The following is a 23,271-nucleotide window of genomic DNA, read 5'->3' on the forward strand; positions in this document are numbered from 1 at the left end:
CTCTCTCTCTCTCTCTCTTCCCCTCTCGCTTTTGACCTCTCCCCCCCGCTGCCGCTCGTGTCCGTTATGCCGATCTGGCATCCGTTCGCGATCGCGAGAAACAAATCCTCCCTTCCATTTGCGAACAAACCCCCCAAAAAAGAAAAGAAAAATAAAAAAAATAAAATAAAGAAAAACAGCAACAACGCTTTGTTTCGCGCGTGTACAATGCATGTAGGCATGTATACGCGTATTAATTACTACATGTAATACACGATGCATGTATAAAATACATGGTGTACAATTTATGGGAAGATTCTGATCAACCCCTTCATATCAGAGTGACTCGTGCAGTGTCTCGTACGGTTTACCTCAATCCCTCTGTCGCGTATGCCTTTATTGTCTGTGTTTAAATGTACATGTACTGGTATGTATAATACAGTTATCTCTTTTTCGCGGTGCTCAAGTCGGGCGGTGCAGCGGCGGAAATGCGGAGGTCGCCTAGCTAGAAAGAGTGCGACGGGCTCGGGCATTCGCACATAAACCGTTTTGCCGTCTCACAATCAGGTATTACAGCCGCGACGCGGCGTTCTGGATTCTCCGGAATCCGGCGCCGTTCAACTCTGTAACTGTATTTAATTGATGTTTACAATAATACTGTTATATTCGAAGAGTTTCGCGGAATTTACGTGTGGTATACCTGTATATATACGGAGTCATCTGACCTTTATCTTGTATTCCCAGGATTTATCATTGTATTGTACATTTGTACATTATACTTATCCAGTGTGTCGCCTACTTCATCAATTTTCGTGTATGTACACATATGCATATATATATATATATATATATATATATATATATATATATATATATATATATATATATGTATGTATTATCGCTGCTGACTAACGGAGACACAATTTTTTCGGTTTCTCGAATTCACCGTACGAGTCTTTATTATGCTTCGTACCCGTTACTTTCGATTCATTTTTATTCGTAAGACATACTTACGTTATATATTATCTACAATGTGTACATACATGTGGTACATGAAAATCTGCTGCGTAAGTAAGTAACGACAACAATTATTTTTCAACGCTGGAAAGCAACGGGCTCGGATTTGTCATTATTGTAAATAAATATCTATTTGCAGAGGGAGAAACTTGTTTGAAATTTGCAGCTATCGAAAAGCGATCGCTGCGTCGCACATTTTTCATTCCTTCTACCTCTGGGCTTTCGTTTTGTTTCTATCTGTTTTCCTTTCATATTTTTATTTTTTTTTCCTTTCGTGTCGGACCGCATAGGTCGCGGCTAGAGAGAAGGGGGTTAACCGTTAACCTACATTTCGCGCGGTGTTATTTCGCGCATCTGTGTACTGTACAAGGACTTTTTGATACGCCGAATGTAAATAAGCATATGAATCCTATAAATAACCGGGCTCCCGTAATTTACTTGACTACATCACGTCGCATGCGACGGAATCGTGTCCCGTGAATATGTAATGATATAAAAAATAAAATCGTGTATCATCGATAATACGCGACGAAAGCGAGAGCAAAGTGTAAAAATCACGCGTGAAACGATGTCGGGTTGAAACTTGTAAAATCGTTTTGGTCCACGTAAAATGGCACATCATCCGGACGTTGAAAGGCAAGGTCAAAACCTGCAGGTATATAAATCTGCAAGCCTCTCGCCGACATGTCCTTTGATTCCTCAAGGAGCGTCGAAATTCAAGGTGTTATACGATATTACTTGCAGCAAAATACACAGATATAGCGATGCCAAAATAGGATCACCTCGCTACTCATATGGTGTCTACGATAAAAGTAGGTGTACTTATACCCATACTTATGCGTATACCGACTGTACGAGGCCTTGACATGGACCAAAGCAACGCGTAGTTACTACGTGTAAATGTATGAGAGATTCGCGTTTACCTTCGTAGCCACGTGCGCAAGTACGTACGTAGTTTGTATAATCTATAAATGTAACGTAAGTACGTAGGAACGCATACATATAGGTACGCGTGTCTACCTATCCTCGAGCTTGATTGATATTTTCGTTTATTTTATTTTTTTTTTTTTTTCTTGCTTCTCATTTGTTTGTCGGCTCCGATAATTTCTCCTCCAAAGCTATACCGACGCGATCTTGATGTCGACGTACAGCGTTTACATACACTCGGGAGAAATTTCATTCCAACTATTATTTTTATTATTGTAATCACCCAGTGTGCCCTCATTTTACACACTCTTGTAACGTATACACACACATGCGCGCACACGCAGAGGTATTTGTCTCCTTCCTTCTCTCTCTCTCTCTCGCGTTTGCGCGTGTTGTTTGTTCGTACACTCATTGCCTTGATATCCCTATGCAGCCACTTTGCGTACCTATTTGCGCTGAAGATGGTGTCATGTATGTACCATACAATACATAAGGTGCAAACTGTGAAGACGTAAGTAGGTAAGAGGTGGGGGGGGGTGTAAGTGCGTCGTCGCGTATTACGTGTAAAGGGGAATTTCGCGGCAGGTATACCAAAACATTGCCTGCTGCATCCTCTGTGCCGTCTATATCCACCTCGTATGCATGTGTAATACGCGTATAGAAGTGACGAGAAGTCGGTACATCTGTACGCGTGTGACTCGAGTGTACCATACGTGTGTGTACAGGCACAGTGGCCTAGACAACTAGGTCGCGGCGCAATACTCTCGTGTATATATACGTATACATATTGCAGACTGTACTATTACATAAGCTTGGGTGCCTACTTCGACGCCGTACGTGTAGCGAGAGATTCGAACCGAGAGGTGCGAGATGCAGGATTTTCCATGTTTGTGCGAAATACGTTTTTTTTTCCCAAAGGGTGGAAAGCGAAATTTGATTCACCCAACGGCGGAAATGTATTTTAACGTCATATTGCAATCGTCGGATTTTTCGTTTCATCCGAAACATCCAGGATCTTGGTTCGTTCGTTTTTTGTTTTTTTCTAGATTTCTCTTACGTGAACTTTGGGTGAAAGTATACTACATATATAATGATATACCGCGTGTAGTTTGTATGTATCTACGGTTATAAAATTAGAGAGGACAACTATACGGTTGTTATCCAATTATTGTTTGCTAAACCGAACATCTGCCGACTGTTGTTTATTTGCTAATCTCTTGTTCGATTTCTTTGCGAAACTGGTTGTTACAGAGATTTGAAAATAAATGAATTCCAAATGGCTGTACATAAATAGGTTGGAGTAACGTTATCGACGGAGGTTTCGTACTCTCGCTAGTTACCAACGCGTGCATACAAACTCGCGTTTGTATAGGTACAGGTAAAGTTTATACTAACAATAAGTCATGGTTATAGAACAAAGCAAAGAGGTGGTTGTTGCTCGGCGTAAATTGTCCCTGTGTCGAAAGTTGTTGGTGAGTTATTGCGTTGTATCTGGACGGGCTGCCAGTAACTGGCCTACTTCCATGGCTTACTTGCCGATTCGCAATCACGTAAGTCTATATATGTACGTACGTATGACCCTTACATTTACGTAGGTATCCACGTTTTACTTACCTGCACCGCCTGATACATACTTGCACCCACACGGTCGGTTTTACGATACATATATCCTGTATAACGTATATACCTACTTCGTGTTAGACATGCCCAACTACCGAGGTATAAGGTTGGCGGGTATACGCATTATCATTGTTATACCTTGACGGCTGTTCTTTTCTCCCTCGAATCCTTGAATTTTGCCAAATATCGCAGATTTCTACGATAGTTTTACTTTTTTCTTCCTTTTTCCTCAATTCCATTTTGTCATACGGTATGCGATATGTTTTTCGTCGATTTTTTTTCTCTCTATTCGCTAGTTCGCATCAATGCCAATGTTACCTCGTATGCGTTTGCAAAAAGTAAGAAACGAGAAGGAAGAATAAAGCGAAGAAAGAAAAAGCCAATCGATACATTGCAACGCGATTTGCGATTAGTCTGTTTATTATGTAAAAATCGGGACATCCGGGAGGGATGGAAAATTCCAGACGCGGTATTCGTTAACTTGCAGAAAATACTGATTGTAACTTCTGTACATACGGTGATTGACGTAGGCACTACGTAGGTATACGTATAATAACGCGACTCACGCTGTTAACGTTTCACGCATAGGGTCACATATATCATGTTATACTTGCGCGTATATTTTGCAAGTATGTACGTTCACGTGACGCGGTTTATTGCATAAAAGCAACGTGGAACACCGTGTGATAAAAATTAGCAAATCGTTACGATAGTGTATAACATCCTACGAATGAATCTGGGAGGGACGAGAATTCCACGCGTCGTCAAAGGTTTCCGACTGACATATTCGACCAAGCGTAGGTACATCATTTATTCCCGAAATTTACGATTCACGCTGCATATGTTTTCGTATAAAATTTTCAAACCGGTTTCCTTACCTGTACGCTTACAAAGTAGTTGTAACAATTTTTATTGCAATACTTAGGTACGCCATGCAAGAAGATTAAAGCAGTGTGCGCATCAAAAGTTCGGTAAACCGGATAAAGTAGTTAAAAGGCATCCGTATACGAGTATGCAGGATATAATTTTAAGAATCGTATAACCTGAAGGAATTTTCTCAACGCATTTTCATTTGACGGTAGTTTATAATAGCCATGCCAGGGTGATTATTGAATACGAAGATTTTCTATAGTTCGGTGTAAGATGTATGCGGCGGGAAACGATTAGTGATTAATGAGTGTCAGGCGCCACGCGATTGCGTTTTGATTCAACGTCGCGCGCACGCGGCGGCGCCTATCTAGTTGAATATAGATCGTTTAATTTCATTCGCTATTGGTAGGGCGGATGGACGCCGGAGGAGGAGGAGAGGAGAGAATCGGAGAACTTTTCCACCAAGGTCGAAGCAATCATCTCTGATAATAAGACGGGAATGTCCGACGTTTCGTACATCGTCTGCACAGTATGTAGTACGTGTATACCTAACGAGGCTTATAGACCGACCGTAGTTGCCGCTAGTAGCAAGACAGCCGATACGAGTGGCAAGCAACAAACGGTTTCGCAAAGTTGCGCAATATTACGATGTCGTCCGCGAGAGAGTTCGGGTCGAGTCACTCTCTCTCTCTCTCTCTCTCTCTCTCTCTCTCGACCCGAGCGACGCGACATTCGCGATCGATGTCTATTTGTACCATTGTAGTTTGATAAACCTGTGTTTAGGATACGCACATTACTCGCAGCTCCTCGTTATACAATATTATAGTATACGTAGATACGTACTTGATTACCGAGCGACGTACGATGAAATTATTGTTCGTCATCTTATAACCAGGGTCAGTATTCGACGGGATTTCACCTCGACGTCGGTCATACACGGTACGCGTTTAACGCGTATGCCTGCAATTTATTTGAACAATATATAATCACGCCATACGGCCACGGTCCAAACAATCTCGCTACTTTTGCCGCGAAATAATATTGTAAAATGTTACGCAAGTTTGGAGATTTTAGGGAAACACGGATCTAACGAGGTCGGCCACGTCGGAGGCCGCTCGATTTCGGACAAAAGAAACTGGTTTTGTTAAGCTCCTGCTGATATTCCGACACGGGCAAAGTACGCTAAACCGCGAATTCTGCATGTATACGTGTACGTTTACCGCGTAGCTGTATCGTGCATACTCGCCTAGAGCGGAATATATTTTCTTTCTGTATTTAAATGAATTTTTTTAATTTTATTTAATCTTAATCTTAGTTTTTTACATTTATTTAAGAGGAAATATCTTGTCGCTTGGCGATAATTTTCCAACAACGTGATTTTGTTATACACCCGTTGGCTACGTGTATTTTGACGAGAGCTCGTGCATCATTCGTACATGAAGTCGTGCGAAACTCCGGACACGTGCGTATGCTGTAGTCAATTCTTTGTGTAGTTGTTAGATACCGTGTAGGCGAAATAACAGATATCTAAATTTTCATATCAGGTAGATTTGATAAAAGAATTTGTCACCTAATGCCTGCTAATTTTATTGAATAACAGAAACTGCTGATGATTCGTACAACAACCGTTTGTATATATATATACATTGTATGTACGTACACACGTCGACGAGGTTTAGCTATGACCTAAAATACACCTTATAACTTCTCAAACTTTCTATCGCTGATTATTTCAATTACACGCAATATTCGAAAGTGGGTAGGGTATATCTTGAGCATGAGAATTTTATGCGGTTACAATGAAGATTCGCTACAGAGTTGAAAAGTATTTGACACTCTTCTAACGTTGCCTCGTTTCGCTTCTGCACTTGTGTATATTATAACAGTTCTGACGTTGTCTGCGATATGAAAATTACTCTTGCAAAAGAAGGTACAGAGACTTGAACTGTCGGAGTTTTTGGTGCCAACTAAGACTGGAGAGAAATTCATGAAAATTGGATCGAGCGACACTGGAATCCACGTAACACCTCATGGTGTAAGACCTGCCATTAGGTCTCGTGTTCGCGTCAAATATGCGGTGCTTAACCCGCGGTAAATTAATGTCGCGAGATAAGCAGTTGAAACGTAAAAACAAAAAGGGAAAAACGTAAAGTTACGTAACTACCGCAGACTCGACCATAGGACAAAGAAACAGCAACGGCCAGTCGTTGAACGAGACGAAATGATCCGGCGTTTTACGTATAGACGACACCACCTGAACCTATAATTAACTGGATATAAGTGGTCCAGTCGTTTTCACACGGTACGGTGAACAAACTTTTCAGGGTCGTTTAAATTTCGTTGACAAAAAAAAACTAAGGATAAAAATAAAAAGTATAGAAATGGGCGAAGAGGCTGTATTCAAGACACATATATATACCAACTAGATGATGCATATAACGATTGCGACTTTTTAGTGTGAAACTTGAGTGGCGAAGAGCGAATTGAAAAACGGCAAGTGGTTCCCACCGCGAATCGGTTAGATCGGAACGAAAACGAGGCCAATTTCGCACTATGACGAGGTGTCGGCGGGATGGGAAAGGCAAGGGGGAACGGGGAACGGGGAGGACCGGGTACCTACGCGCGTGCAGATCCGATCCTATAATCATAGCCGCAAGGAATGGGTATAGAGTCTAATCCAGTTTTCCCCGCAGTAGTTACACATCGGCCGTAGAAATCTAACGGTCCCTTTGTCACCTCACCTGTTTTGCATGGCTCGCCTAGATACGTATGTACAAGAGATTACAACGTGTGGTTCCTGGATAGAATGGATGAATTAATTTCATTTTATTGCCGCAATATATCGAGTTACTTGTATACCTCGTGCTGGCTAATAGACTTACATACGTAGATTCTAACTCTCTTGCTCTATCTAAGCACGCGTACAGGGCTATTATTACAACGACGAGCTTTCGCGTTCCTGTAAGCAGGTAGACATCCTTGTTGCGAGCGCACGCGTTTCTCTCAGTTCAGGATTACGAATATCTCCGTTCGGGATATCGAATATCTCGTGCAGACCGATTAGTCGCCAGACTTCTGCTTGTAATTTCTACCCTTGGTGTGGGGATTGCTCATCATCGCGTATATCCAACGCGCGTACACGCGGAGCGTAATTCTATCGAGAAAATTTAAAGCCAAAGTTCCTGTTTCGAATGTCGCTCCGCCGTAGCTCGATTTCTTGCAACTTACCGGTAGAGACTTGGTCTCGATTTTTCTTCGGGAATCGAACTTCAAGGTTTGAGAATAGGCTTTTTTCTGAAATTTCGCGTTTGCGGTACGAATATATTGGAACAAGTTTCAAGTAGGCTCGAGACCGTGCGAAGTAACTAGGAGTTTCGAGGATGGTGGCGATGAGCGACGACACGACGACCTCTTTACATAACGTAATCGTCGTCTCGCCTCGTCGTGTACCTGGGAGCTCGTGACTCTTGGCCTAGAGTCCTAGACCGATGCCTTCGGCTGCTTATTACGTGCGCCACTTGTCACACGTCGCGATTTATCACCGCCATTTGTTTTCTGACACGTATAAGTGTTAAGTATAAGTAAGTATCTATTCGTACCTTAGCGGGTGAACGTTTACGTGGTCTTTTCTCGAGGCGACGAGGCAAAGGTAAATAAAAAAAAAAAAAAAGGATAATAAATAACGACGTGATATTGCGAATTTGAATAAACACGTTTCGCGTTATCTTCAATGATTCACGAGTACGTCGATTTCTTTTTTTTTCTGATTTTTTTTTAATTTTCTTTTTTTTCAAAGCAATCGTCGTAACTCAGGTTAGAGATTGTGGAATGAGGACGAGTGAACATGCAAGCACGTTACCATAAATTTGTCATGCCATTGGTATACCGTCAAAACAAGTATACAGGCGATAAACATATCTAAAAGAAAAATTCCCCCCAAAAACGACAATTGTGGCTAATTCCTTCGAATGTTTGCTTTGTTGCAGCGATCAGGCAAATCTACAGATGTCAGGACTTGAGACACGATTACTGGGAAAAAGGAAGTAATCCGGGAGTTTCATCGATGACCGATTGCAAGGTACTGCCACCGAGCAGCGCACCAGCGAGGTCTGCCTGCCAGCTTGGTTTCCTCCGGCTTCCAGATTAACATTCCAGCGACCAGAGCGGTTGCGGATTGTGCGGCCTGAAGGTACGTAAAGTCTCAGGGAGGAAAAAAACCTCCGCTAATTTCTCGCCCTCGGTGGAGGGTACAAAACCTGCTTTACGTTCAGAATGATTCGCGTGTTGTTCCTGGCATGGTTGGCTGGGCGTGAAACACGATTCGTGTGTCTATCTGTACAACTACTGGATTCTTTTATAGAGCTGACAAACGAGAACGGGCTAGAGTCGATTTTCTACGTCGGACCTTTTTTTCCCAACGCCGGTTCTTCGCAGCTTTTTTTTTATCGTGGAATCATTCTGTTCAGATTAATCTAGTCCATGCAGTACGAGGTTTGCCAACACAGACGGTTGCCGCTCCTGGTAATTATTTATTTCGAAATTCATGATGATTTTGACGTGCAGGTCTTAGCACCGGAGAATGTACAATCCAATCGATAGTTTGCATCCATCTACTTTACATGTACCTATAGGTGTAAGCGAATCTCATCTGCAGTGAAAATCCGTATTCTTTGCGAAGTATGTAATAAATAAATCCATTGAACGGTATATTGAAAGGACCGGGATGAGTTGTGTATAACCGAGTATAATATAGTGGCGTCTGCAGCGATCTGGTTTGCATTTCTGAACGTTCCCCCTCTCTATACATGTATAAATGTATATAGGTATATATTATTTAACAATATATTTTTCGGGACAAGGAAAGGCGGTATAGTAGCCGGCTTGGGAAGTTTGAAATATGAGAAATGTATCGTTCCGCGGGTTCTTCTCGTCTGACTCGAGCTGGAGGCAAAGAAACCGAGGAAACTAAAATGCAGAAGTGTGTGCAAGTACGAAGTTGAAGCTTAAGTCAAAGTTGGAGTTGAAGTTTGCCCGACCTTTGTCACCTGCAACGGGCATAACCCTGCGGTTGAGCTATTGCTCGGGCAAAATGCAGCATACACTGCAATTTCACTACTTCTACCTTTTTTGTCTCCTTTTTTCCTGTTTCGCGAGCCTGTTCTTACGCGTATATACGTATATACGTACATACGTGTATATATTCTCGTGATTCTCCGTACATACAAGTACGTGTATATACATGTGCGCATATATACATAACAGCACCGCGTCACATCGACCAACTTTATGCTTCTGCAACGCAAATTTTTGCGAACATTTCAACCGGCGTTGCCACCGAGGCGGGGGCGGCACGGCTACCTCGATATTGGCTATTTGAATTTTAGCCAGAGTTCTGGCGCCGTTTTGCAGGCTACAGACGTTCCTGTGATACATGCTCACTAGTACCGAATACTTATAACGCATAATACAGTTCGACGCAAACGTGCCTCCACCTTTCCTTAGCCCAGCCTAAACAACGTACCTCGCGTTATATCTTCCTGCGTAACTCATGCACTTTTCACGGTAATAAACGTCGAATATATATTCAATTTCTTTTTCTCCGCTTCCGCATATCGCATGCATTATACGGACGAGATTCTGTTGATAAAGGCTCGCTAGTTTGTATTTGAATGAAAAAAGTGCTCAATTTAACCACAAGCGGAAAAAAATCTTGGTTTTTTGTACGCTAGGATTTATCCCCTTCTCAAAAAGCTAATGGAATTGTCTTTGCCGCGATGCATGATCGGGTCATAAGGATAACGCTTTTGGTAACAGGGTCCAGAAACTTGTGGGCCAATAATTTTGTCAACGGACGTAGAGTTCAGATTTGACGATACATATTTCGTTCGCGAAATTTCTATAAGCAGAAATCAGTCGTCGAACCTGCATTCAGCCCTGAGTATCAGACCAAGGAAGGCTCGAGGATAAAGAAAGAAGGGGGTAGGGTGAGGGATGAAGAAGAATAAGTGCTTCCGAGGAATAAATCACGCGGGGTACAAGAAGGGCGGAATAACAGGATTGATCTGGTTAATAAACGGATGAAAAGGGACGGCTTTGAGAATTCGTAGAGTCGGTTGTGCCGCGGCGTCGGGAGTCGCGCACCGTAACCCCGTTATACCTCTTCGGAATTGGGATAAAAACGGGCGGGGGACGAAGACGTTCGATTCCGCATCCTTGGATCCGAATCCTCGCCGAGTGGCAGGTGAGGCAAGGACAAGGGCGGGAGGGGCGTGCTTAACCAGCTTGACGTGAAACCACCCGCGTAATTGCAGGCGCGCGGCGCAAAGCTTCGTAATACAGGGTCGTTATCGAGCCGGCGCATCGCGAGACTTGAACCTAGCGGCAAATCGGATTAATGTCTCTTAGAGGAGGCGACGAGCAAATGGCGGCAAATGGCCAAAGAGACTCCGAGCGAAAAGAGCACGGGCAAGAAATCTCGAGGGCAGAGGAGATTTTCACACGGAGACGAACAGAGAGAGAGAGAGAGAGAGACCCGGACATGTGCTGTGTGTATCACGGATATGTATATATTTCCACTTATTTTATGTACCGCGCACAATGTCGGTAGACGTGCTGCCGGACGATTCACCGCGGAGCGAAATTTTCTTCATTTTAATAGCGATGAGCTCTGAGACGACGACGAAGCGGGTGAAGGACGACGGAATATAAATGGGTGAAAAAGACAGACGTTGAAATATCATGATACCAACATTTTTCATAGTTGCAGAACGGCTGCACCGTGCCATTCGGCTCTCGAGCAGCGTGATGCGCGGCAAGACAATAATTACCGATGTATAATTTCGCGCGCTTGATACCAGCAACGCGTGTGCGGTTTTCTCGGATGCACAGCGAGCCTCGAGATGATTGTTTTTCTCTGTAAGCGCCGGGGTCAGAGTTCGCGGAATGTTCCACGACGTTGATCCGCCTCTTTGTCTCGTTGGCTTGCGATGCTGCGAGCACGTATCGGGCACGTGCGTGTTTCGGAAAATTCTCAGTTTATTTTTTTTCTCTTCGCCCCCTTGCAGTCGAAGACGGTGCACCGGATTTCAAAGAGCCGCTGATGTAGAATGGCGTGGATACGTGTCTACGCGTATGTACCATATATAGACAGGCAATATGGATGGATAGAAATAGTCTATACATACATCGAGAAGAGTACGAATAACTCGGGGAAAGATTATTTCTCGTATTATAGTCGTATTATGGTATATATGATACGCGTATCGATAGATATCTCTTCCACGTATTTGCTCCGGCGTAACGGGAATGTTTCAAGTTTCTACAAACCGCCTTGAACAACGAAGGGAATAAAGGGAGAGGAGACGATGCGGAAGGTGAAGAGTAAAAAACGACGTAAAGAAGTCATTGCGCGCGAAAGAAAGAAGGAAAAAGAAAAACTGCAGAAAAGAAATTTGGTGATTCACCGCACGATAAAATTGCCATTTGTGCCATTTGAATAACAGCGCGCAAACCTGGAGTTTTTCTCTGGCATCGAGCCATAATGTTTTTCCTAGTTACCCAAGAATGGCGTATTCACGTTTCAACATACGCGTCTTTCTGATTCCAATTATAACAATGGTGGTTTATGCGTAGCACCGCATGCCGGCCAAAGACTAGACCCTCTGCTCGACTTCTCGACTGCAGTAGCATTATATGTACCTACCTACGTACACACATGCACACATGTTTCGCGCCAAGTCCACGATTGTATTTTTGACGCGACAAGCGAAGGATCCTTGTAAGAGTCAGCCTCCGTATGCATCCAACAATTCGCCGTTATGATATTTAATGTAAGTTTACCGGTACAATACCGCGAATCTGTTATGACCTACGGCAAATGTGTACAATATTTCCTGCAGTAGTACAGCAGGCATATATGTATATATATATTACGAAATACCGAGCATAGACTCGTATAAGGACACCGGAATGTCTGCGTAATTTTATTTTTTTCCTCAGCAATTGCAATTTTACCATATTCACGTTTATTTTCGTCAAGTAGATATCGCGCATCGTGAACGCAACGAGGATCCGCGGAGTTTTCGCGAAAAGTGTGTATAGATGGAGGATTTAAGATGTAGAGGTAATCGGTTCATCTCGAGATGCAGGTGATCTCGTCGGCTCGTTGGCTCGTTTGCGTAGGTTGGCCCTTTCAGGGTTGAATTTTTCCCCTTTTTCTCCCACGTATAATATTTATTTTTGTCTCGTACGATTTCAACCTTAGCGATAACCCGGCGAGAACTGCTGCAGCGATGCGCGCCAGTCTCGAGGGTTATTCGCAATTGGCGCGGGATGAACACGAAATTACTACTTTATCCCAAGTATCTGACATACACATCTTATAAAACATTTTTATAGGCGGGCTATTGCAATATTCATTCTTCATCCTTTCCGCCGCTCTCCTCCCTCATCCCTTCCTAAAGCGGAACGAGCTTTGCTCTAGCTTGCCTGAGTGTATACAACACATCCCTTGTGCACTTTGACTAATGCCACGGATCATCCTGATCGCTCATAGCGCTCTGGAGCGCTCCGGGTGTTCGCCTCTTTATCTGTTACGTTGCTTCAGATGTGTGTGACCTTTCACCCGGCCTCGCGGAGTCGGGTTTCGATCGATTCGAACATCAGCTCGTGCAGTATTAAACGATGATAAGAGGGGTATACCGAGAAAGCGTGCAGCTAGTTGGCTCATTTGCATGGGATATGTAAGATGCGTGTATATACCGTGTATCCTCGCTATGCCGAAAGGTGATCGATTTGTCTTTGGTGTCTCGTTACGATCCCCCAGGAAATCAGCGCACGTATAACAAACTTATCGCGGTCTTGCATAACAGAACACTTGTCGCAAGTCGAGATGAGCGGAGGGTGCGTTCGACGATAGATCGAGGTATCCGCGTGTGTTTCAACGTATAAATCAATCGCTGAAGGTCGATCAGACTGATCGATTGAATTTAAGCGCTGTTCATTCCTTCGTATATATGTATATATATACATATATGTTAACCTATGCACGCGAGAGATAATACATGTTTATTTGAAATAATTAACCCGTCTAGGCGGCGAGACTAGACGCAATTTCCAACATAATTCTAATTGTCAGAAACAATAAATATAATGAAAAGAAAATTGTACAACCGTACAATCCTCGTGATTATGCAAATATTATAGAGAACTCACGCTTGGAACATGTTTTACGCGCATATGTAATATACGCGTGAAAATTAAATACTCGTGTAGCGCAGAAGCTGAGCACATAAATAAGGGGGCAGTAAAGGCCAGTCACAGTTCGATAATGTTGGCGTTCCGCTGCGCGCGTTCCTAGGTACAACTTGTGTATATTTCTGTAGAGATTGAAGCACGCTGCAACTCGCAAGCGTTCGTTGCGCTAATCGGACTCGTGCAAATGAGAGGGTCGGAAACTGAAGAAAGAAAGAGCGTTTCTCTTTCGTTTGTAAAAACAACCGTGTACCAAAGCTAGTTATACGTAAATCACGATTCAGGCTGATCCAGTAAGGGTTACGAGATTTAAAGAAGTAGCTGCATTGTGCTTCGCAGAGCAATGTAATGGCGCTAACATGTATGATTAACAAAAATGTTTTTCAATCCTATCCGATCAGCTCGGCGTTATCGTGCAAGATCGAGAAATGTGCAGTCACTTATTTTGACAATTGTATCAACGGCAGCTCATGCGTATCAGATTAACGGTGTGGCTTGAAATATACTTGATTGTGATTAACGTGTAATAACACAAAATGTGTAGGTGCAACATTTTATTATCATTTTCTGGTACCGGAAATCGGCTGTCAAGTTTTTTCACTTCTTTTACTGATATCTGCGCTCCTTCGTAAAATTGATACAACATCGATCTGCACCTGTTACTTCAGCGTTGATATGATAAACCCCAGGAATCGATGAGACCAGCTCGGAGAGTATAATATTGTAAATTGTTATTTGTATTTGCGACAATTTTTTTTTAAACTGTTATTCAAGATCCCTATCGAACAATGATTACTCATCACCGCAGATTACGCAGTGCGATAAGCGTTCGATTAGTTTCTCGTTAACGAATGACGTGAATACAAGTAGGACGGACGGTACGTATTCCGTTCTCCGAAATCTCTAGTATCGCGGTATTCGTTCCAACCGATGACGTTAAAATAACATTTGTCTATACTACATTTCAATGAAACAATCCGAACTCGTCTTGCCGCTAATCACTGTGTCGCCGTGTCGCAATACTTATCGCGGTTTGAAATCCGGCTCATCGAGTTCTAGGCTACAACGCGGCACGGTCAAGCGGGTACTCGACTTGTGACATGGGTTAAACCAACACGCCGTCACCTTAGAGTTTAACGCTAAACCGCGAGTGGGCAGATCTGAAGATTTTCGTATCTCAGAGGTTGCAAGCTGCGCGTCAACCGGACCGGATATCTCGGTAAAGAGAGGAGGAAAGGGAAGGAAAAAATAAATTCAATTCAACCAAACCGTTTACTCAGGGGTAATTGACCCCGCAGCGACTGCCGATTGATCGGTCAATAGATTGCGAGCTGTTATCGGTGTCTGCAGGGTGCGCCTGTGGCACGTATCGTAACGAAATCAATTAAATTATTGCTAGGAAATGACCGCAAATGGCCACCTGGCCACCTATCAACGTCCACCTACGTCGTATCGTTTCGTGGATTGAAAAACAGCTGTTGGAGCTGGCGGTATATCTGTCGGTATTTAACGGTCATTGACGTATCGATGTATTCGGCTCGTCGATACCGCCGCGGAAATGTTCCGAAATATGCCTGAGGGTTGATCCGCCGACTTAGATACATTTCAGCCGTCGTACAGAGACCTTAGTTAATCGCTCCGTTGTGTCGAATCGGTTTTAGAGACCAAGGGTTCTTATCCTTGCACGGACGATAGGAGAGAAGGTGGAGATTTATAGCGGAGTTCACGATTAGTGACGAAAAAGAAGGAGACGATTTCTGTTCGACGATAACCTAATGCATATTCACGGATGGGCGAGGGGGAGACGGGCGGACAAACGGCGATACGTTCACTGCATCGGCATTATCATACACTTGGGTATAGTGGCAACATCCGGCTTTTCGATGCCGGTTATCACCACCTCATCTAAAAAGATTGGATTACATTTGCATACAATTGGGCATTATACGACCTATTTTTTCTTTCTATTACTTATTCATTGCGACCCTCTCGACTCGCTGCTATCAGAGCGGATGAGTGACACTCGAAAAGATGTTGAGTTAGGTCTGGAGTCTTCCGACGAATATATCCACTAATTTATTCATTCGCTACCCAGACGCTCGGCGAACAAGTTAGTATAAGAACGTTGTTATCCAACGTTGATCAGACACTGCGACATTGTCGGGAGTCAATTGAAAGGCAATCGTCAGCAGCACCGACAACAGACAGAGGCTTTCTATGCCGGATTTCTTTTCACGTAAATACAACCGAACAAAGTAGATCGAGTCTGCGAGATATACGAGCCACCTATGCTTGCATACCCTACAGTTCATATAATATATTCCCCACTGGGAATCTAGGATCAAAATTGTGTAGAACAAAACAGCGGGGAGAGCTCCTTGTTTTCGTACCCCTCAGGTTGGATCGATGGATGGATGGATGGATGGATGGATGGATGGATGCACTAGCGAGCGAGCGATTGATAAAACGAGTACCTGTAAGAGGAGTGAAAGAAGTGAAAGAAGTGAAGCTAGTTCACAGGGAAATGGTGGATATACAGGCACCTGGTAGAGGTTATATAGATAGAAGAGTCTTCAGCCAGACACCTATAACACGCTTCCGAACGAAAGAAAAGCGGCGTTACTGCTAACGAACGAATCGACCGGGACAATGAGATCCTCACTCGCATCTCGGATATCGTCGCTGTGCCGGGACGATTTCCGTTCCCTGCAGGGACCTACTTTTTATCCAGACATGGATGCAGCGTTTGAGTTTCTAAGAGCAGGATGAAGGAGGTGCTAGCCGACGCCTCCCCGACGTCGCCTCCACGCCGTGTGAGCACCTCGCTACCCGATATGTCCGATACGCCTTCGAACTTCCGCTTATGCCTTGATCTCCCGCATCATCTACCTGTATTCTCGTTGCGAGGTAATTATGTTGAAATCGAACGCGGAGGCGTCGCGATTCCGAGGGTATTACGAAACTGAGTGAGTGAATTGGTAAATACAGGCAACTGGTCGCTATATGCAGTTATTTCTAATCTCGTTCATGCTGTATCTCGTGCGTCTTAATTTCTTAAATCCAACTATGTAGGAAAGTATCGCCGGGCAATATCCGATGAAAATAAATACTTCCAATATCTCAAGGAGAGATTATTACACTTTGTCGCACGTGCTGCTTCGAGATTAATTGCAATGAAGTAATAAACCCGCGTGTTATAATCTCGATCGATAGTAGATTATTGTTCACCCACTGCCCCATTAACCGTAGTTCGGCTTGTTTCGTAAGTAGGTATACGTGTCGACACTATCTCTGGTTATCATTTTGTTGTAACGTTATTTTTTTTTTTTTTTACTCAATTTGACCATGCTGGTCAAATTTCTACATAACACAGAGTTTGCTAGTCTTTCGGGTGTACAGAAAATCAAAGCGCGGGCCACTGCATCGCGTTATCGCAGAGCTGTCTCGGATTTTCCCCACCAATTGAACTCGAATATTGATTATCTCTAGAGTCATTCTATTACACCTCTGCAGTGTGTCGTACAGCTAACAGAGTTTGTCGATTTTTTAATGCGAAGTAAAAATTTTCTTATCGTTACCGAATTCCGATGCTTTTGTCGGATTATAAAGCGATTTGTCCTGTGACTGTGATCGGGATAGTAACGCTAGATCGATCAAAGCTTCGTTTATACAGATTATCTTATCCGGTGGTAATAAAATTGACATCGAAATCTTTCTATGAATGCCTACAAGATTTATACGCCGTTTAAATCACGATTCCGTGGGTGAATTCGAATATCAGATGTATGGGTCGAAACATCCAGCTCGGGTCGAACTTCTTCGTCAACACCTTGGCCACCAGAGTTCTTAAACCTGTTCAAATGGCGAGTAAGTTCACACGAACAGAAAAAGACGAGCTAAAGCGATCGATTCGTCTTATTCGCTGCAAGTTTTTTTCCAAGTCAAAGGAGACATCACAGAAATATCAAAGAATTTAATAATTAAAGCTAACAAGATCGACAGATAAGTAGGTGGTAATGCTACAATGATTTATGACTTTGCCGTAATCGTATGATCAATTCCAGTGATCCCTAACCGCCATTGGGCAGTCATAAGCATCTCGATATTTTTCATAGTTTAAAAAGATAAGTATAGAGAGGAAGGATTTATTGGAGCCAAAAATATGTACGCTTGCGTGACTCTCACACATGATACAAGGAAACTAAAAAATTACTCAAGTGAGGAATAGTCTAGTTATTCGATTTATTTATTTATTTCAATTTTATATATTGATAATTATTACTAATTTTTTAATAATCAACCATCAGCGTATCACGAGCTCGCCAGGACACATATGTATATCGCTATGCTCAAAAAGATACGCTAGGAAGTGAAGATTATCACCAAAGGATCTCGTCTAGTAGACATTCGGAAAAAAGGGGTTGGAGTGTGGGACTGATTGTTTTTGAACGAGTTCTGCAAGATGTATAGAACGGTTGCCTTGTTATATATGTAAACTAAAGTTCAACAGAGAAACAACCAAATGGGAAATATTAAACGGCTCGGTATAAAGTTAAAACGATCGGCCATATCAGTGCTTAGGTAGTGGATTCGCTTCGTTAACGATTCAATTTAACGCCAGTACGAATTTAAGTCTATTTTCCAGATAGCTGAAACAGTACTTTGCCTAAGTCAAATAGCCCGGTAGGCTATCTGCACTCCCCCTCGATCGTTCGTTAGTTAATCACGGGGTGGATATACGTGAACCTATCCCTATCCCTATCCCTATCCTTATCCCTCTCTCTCTCTCTGTCTCTCTCAGTCTATTGCAATATCGAATTAAAACGAAGGGATTTTACATCCCTACCGCAGCTCGGCAGCATGCATGCAGCTGTTTGTAGCAGAGGCCATGAAAAATAAGTTCTATAACGGTGATTGTAGAGGCAAACATTATTCCAAACAACGAACACGTATCATCCTAAATTGATCAATTATCAGTCGTAGATATCGTGGCATAACCACGATCTATTGTAATGAAAGATTGTTTGCGATTACTTCCCTCGAGTAAAAACGTAACGTGTCAACAAACATCACATCGTCATCGGGATAAAATTGAAGAGATTCTGCTATTCGGGGTAAAACGAAAGTCCGCGTCACTTGTTTGAGGCGCCTATAGTCAAAAGACGCTAAAGTCACTGATCGCGAGTCTGCGACGAGTTGTCTTATTTTGCTCAGCTCGAAAAGCGCTTCTAAATTCATCCGTCATGTGAGTGACGTTTGCATTGCAAATTCACAAACCACGCCGACACTCTCGGCGAAGCCTGTCTCGCGATGTTTCTTCCTCGTTATATCCGTCAACTAACAATAAGGTTTACTACTCGCGAAACTTGGAGAAAATTAACCAATCAAATCCGTGAAATGAACTCGGTCTCGGGGTGACAGACGGACGGACAGACGGACAGGCTTGCAGACAGACGGTACGCGTCTAATTGACGGACACCGTACTTTAGTCAGGAGTTTTCTCAACCTTGTGGCAAAGTAGCGTATATTATACATTACATAGTTTCTCATGCTGTACAACTGTGATTAGATGTCATTGCTTCGTTATCGTCGAGTGAGCAATATACTTCAACTCATGTATAATAAATATCGCGATATAATGCGCGACAGCTGCGGCGGCGGTGGCGGAGAGTTGATGCATTGGCAAGGAATTAAAAAACGCGAATGTCAAGATCAACTGTGCGACGGCATTATGTCGTCACGGAAACCGCGATTAGGAATATCGTTATTCGTCGATCTACTACGAATAATCAAAAAATGTATTACACACACACACACACACACACATATATATATATATAACGATAAGGTTGTATCTGATCAGATTTATTGTTATTCTTACTTTTCATAGCATATTATAGGTAGGCGTACCGCAGCTGGGTTGAATAACAGCAACGCGGGTCGTTGAATCAATGTTTATTCAACCCAGTCAGGGTTAATTCTCGTTGACGTCATTTGTTCAACTCGACTCACATTATTTGTGGTACGCCAAGTTATTCTCTAGGCGAAAATAGACTCGTGCAACTTACGAGTCGTTAAAGATGGATATAAATACATATATATGCGTACACGTGGGATGAGGATGAACAGCTTTTTTCCTTGTTGTTGTTGTGCGGTCGATTACCGAGTCATGCCGCGGGAATCGGAAAAGCAATGGCCAAACATATTTATATTACCACTAAATTTATTCCGCTAAAAGTAGGATTCTCAGAAGAGGGAATTATATCATTATTTTTATTTTTTTTACTCAGATTAATTATAAATTACCATCACCAGGAAATTTGGCACTAGCAGGATATGCCGTGAAAAGTTTACGATTTTAAGATCTTTGAACGCTCCATTCAAATTAAGTATGAGAGGACAGTAAATTTTGGTGATGGCACTGCTCTTTATGTAACGAATATTTCGGGTTAATGGGTACCAATTCTCTCAGAGTTTCGCAAATTTTGTTTTCGTCTAATAACAGAACCGCGGGTATCTTTCGTCTTGGAAAAATAATAAATTCAAGTACGGCGTACTTTAATTGCGTAGTTTAATAATATCATTCTAACAAGGAAACGTACGGTGATACACCTTGGAGAATTTTCATCAAAATAGCCGTTCTCATCGCGTAGTTTGAAGAAAATTTCAGTGTTAACCTGAATTAGCGTCTCGCTCGTTTGAAATTGTTTCACGGCACTGAGTAAACATTTATCCCGCTGTATAAAACAGATTGCCAAAAAGCCGATAACAATCGGGACAATCGGTAATTATGACGTTGTTGAAAAGTTTGGTGTTCAATTTTGCGCCAGTTGGAATGGGCGAGCTTTGCAACGTTCTCCGATACGATCGATACGCAACAAGTTCTCGTGGCGTTGTCCGACGCTTTCGCGATCATTCCGAGGCAATTAGCAGCTTTGCCTCGAGAAGAATTTGTTTCGTATCTCTTATCATGAGATCACGTCGAAACTGCACCACTGGTTTATCCAATTTCATTAGCCGATACTGACGACGTCAAGCGGCATTGATAATATCGAAGATTTGCAAATTTCCGCTACACTGTACTGTCAAGATGAATTCACTTTGTTACAAGAAAGTGCCATTTATTATTGCTTCAATTTCTTAATCGACACAGCTGTTTTGTCGATGTAGATAAAAGGCTGGATAATTTTTTTTCGCCACCGTTAACACGTGTCGTTTCGCAAAAATCGTATCGCGGGGTCCGTCTGCAGTAGCAAAGAAGTCGGGAAATGCCCGACGAATAGTCGACGAAAAAGGACAATTGTAAGAAAAGGAAGCAGAAAAGAAACGAGTTGGATATCGTCGCGGTCAATCGGTCGGTTCTTGACATCGCTACCTGCCGCTGCGGCAATTTCTCCCGCTGTCTCTTTCCCTCGCGATTATTTGAACTTCTCTCCCGGACAGGAGGGGGTTAACATCCGACGCGAGCGAGCCGTCGGGCGCACTTTTCTTCGTCGAAGCACAATCGCGCCCGACAGGTGGGCAGGTACGCGTACACCTCCGGCAATCCTCCGGTTCATCATTTTCTCCGGTATCTCCCTCGCGTTTCCGGGAGTTCGCCGGCGTTCGTTTACAGACGGAACCGCTTCTCTTCCTTCCGGCAAGCGATGCCAGGGATCAGGTCGGTCAGCTGCCCAGGTTATACTCGAAGGTACTCCGCACACGTGTCTTCCTCTCGCTTGATCTCTTCCATCTCGTACGGCAGTCGCGAGTCCGTGTGCGAGAATCGTTGATCGTGCCGCACGTGTGCCATGATGACAATCGGGAACCACCTGTTGCTCGACCGAGCCACGCCGCCTCGAGTCGCTTCACGTCGACGTCTCCGCGTAGCGTTTATTTCGGTTCTTAGCACCTACCCAGGTGTTCGAACCTGTGACTTATGCCCTTACCGCTCACCTTCGCTCCGCACGTATGTCCGTATTGCGCTTCGTGACATCCTCAAGCTGTCTTGGTATCACCTGGGTATGAGAACTCCTCACGCCCTGTAGAAGCAAGTCGAAAACGTCTCTCGGGGAACATTTTTATCGCTTATTGGGTTATCGACGGCAGACGATGGTTCGTTATAGCGATGATTGATCATTTCTTAGCGTTCGAGACGAGGAATTGCGGAAGAGAATTCTTCGTAAGATCCTTGGTAGATATAGATATGTAGTTACGTGGGAATCAATGGGAGACTTGGACATTTATGCACCTCGATGCGAATAATCAATCCTGTTACGGGTGTACGGAAGGGGCGTGTATCCTATCAGTTGACTCGATTACACTTCGCGTTCTTTATCATCAGCGAACCATACGCAGAGACGAGGTTTGGGTTCGTTTTTTCGCATACCGGGAATAGTTAACAAAGTGAGCAAAAATTCTAAAAGGTCACAAAGTGGTTACATTATCCCGTTAGACTCGGGGAATTCTGTGGGGGGAACCACAGCGGAATTCCCAACATCTGCAGGACTTGCATCCTGCGGGAGCGCTTTGACGGTATTTCAGGCTCGTTGATAAATACCGATTGTGAGAGACCCGAGACAACGCATATTCAAATTGAAACACTCGCGTCTTGCGCGAGGTCTCCGAATCCTCATCGTGTTCCTCGCATGTGCAAGCGGTTTGCGGCAAGCGTGTACGTATTATCTGCGGTCACAGTATTATAGCAGTACGGAAAAATTAACGTTCGCGTTGGAATCAGTGCGGAAAATGCTACTTGCAGCCACCTCTCTGCACGCCTTCGTTGCGGACCGATTGACCGAAGACAGCGGCGATAAGCTGTTGACACCGGAACCAATGACATTGTTTAATTGGTAATCTTAATTTTTGCACGGTCCAAAACTCGAAGAAAAAAAAAAAATACTAATTAAAACTAATCATCTATGAACTCATGCGGATGTTCTACGATACAATTTACAGACGAACAACATTTTTTCCGGGTTGAGCAAATTTTGTTATTCTCTTAACGACGGGTATGTAAACGGAGGAATTTTTTGCTAGTGATAAGAACGTCATGCTTTAGAATATTATGATGCTGAACTTATCTCCGCGTGTAGTGCTTTCCGGTGTAGAATGTCTGTTTTAGAAATCCTAAATCATTCCAGAGCATGCTGACAATGTAGACGTCAAAAGAAACACAAGACTTGGTTGACTATGACGAGCAAAAAAGATTGAAATGATCGTTATAGAAGAAATTAAAAAAATACAATTACTTGCAAAATTGGTGCGATAAAAATGGACAAATACGTCAGAGCGCGTTACCTGCTTTCGTATCAGCTAATCAGTTACAGCTGATGGCAGTAGGAGTACATTGTAAGGAAATTATACATAGGTGATAGAGAACGATATTATTCTCATCCTTGTTATTAAAATTATAAATTATTTGCTTATCGGTACTACACCTCTAAATACGATGTGGTGATACAGTAAAGTAAATCGTTATCTACTCAATTAAAATAAAGTAATATTAATACGATTGTTTTTAATTTGAAATAATCGTGTTTGTTATCGTTAGGCCGCAGTTGTTGCTACTGGCGATATCTCGCAGATGAGAACGAATTTGAATTTTTCAAGAAATTCAGAACGTGC

General features: G+C 43.1%; 1 protein-coding gene and 1 long non-coding RNA gene across 2 annotated transcripts in view; one reads left to right on the forward strand and one right to left on the reverse strand.

Moving 5' to 3' along the window:
• Pdk1 (Phosphoinositide-dependent kinase 1) overlaps positions 1-23,271 on the reverse strand; it is a 323,017-nt gene that overhangs the window by 73,109 nt on the left and 226,637 nt on the right. The gene's annotated exons all lie outside the window — the stretch shown is intronic.
• Positions 8,412-23,271, forward strand: part of LOC124221678 (uncharacterized) — a 62,196-nt gene continuing 47,336 nt past the window's right edge. The window contains exon 1 of the long non-coding RNA XR_006883851.2: positions 8,412-8,602. This is a non-coding gene — a long non-coding RNA (uncharacterized lncRNA). The remainder of the gene's footprint in view (positions 8,603-23,271) is intronic.

Source organism: Neodiprion pinetum, chromosome 6 (genome assembly GCF_021155775.2).
Source record: "Neodiprion pinetum isolate iyNeoPine1 chromosome 6, iyNeoPine1.2, whole genome shotgun sequence".
NCBI classification, from domain to species: Eukaryota; Metazoa; Arthropoda; class Insecta; order Hymenoptera; family Diprionidae; genus Neodiprion; species Neodiprion pinetum.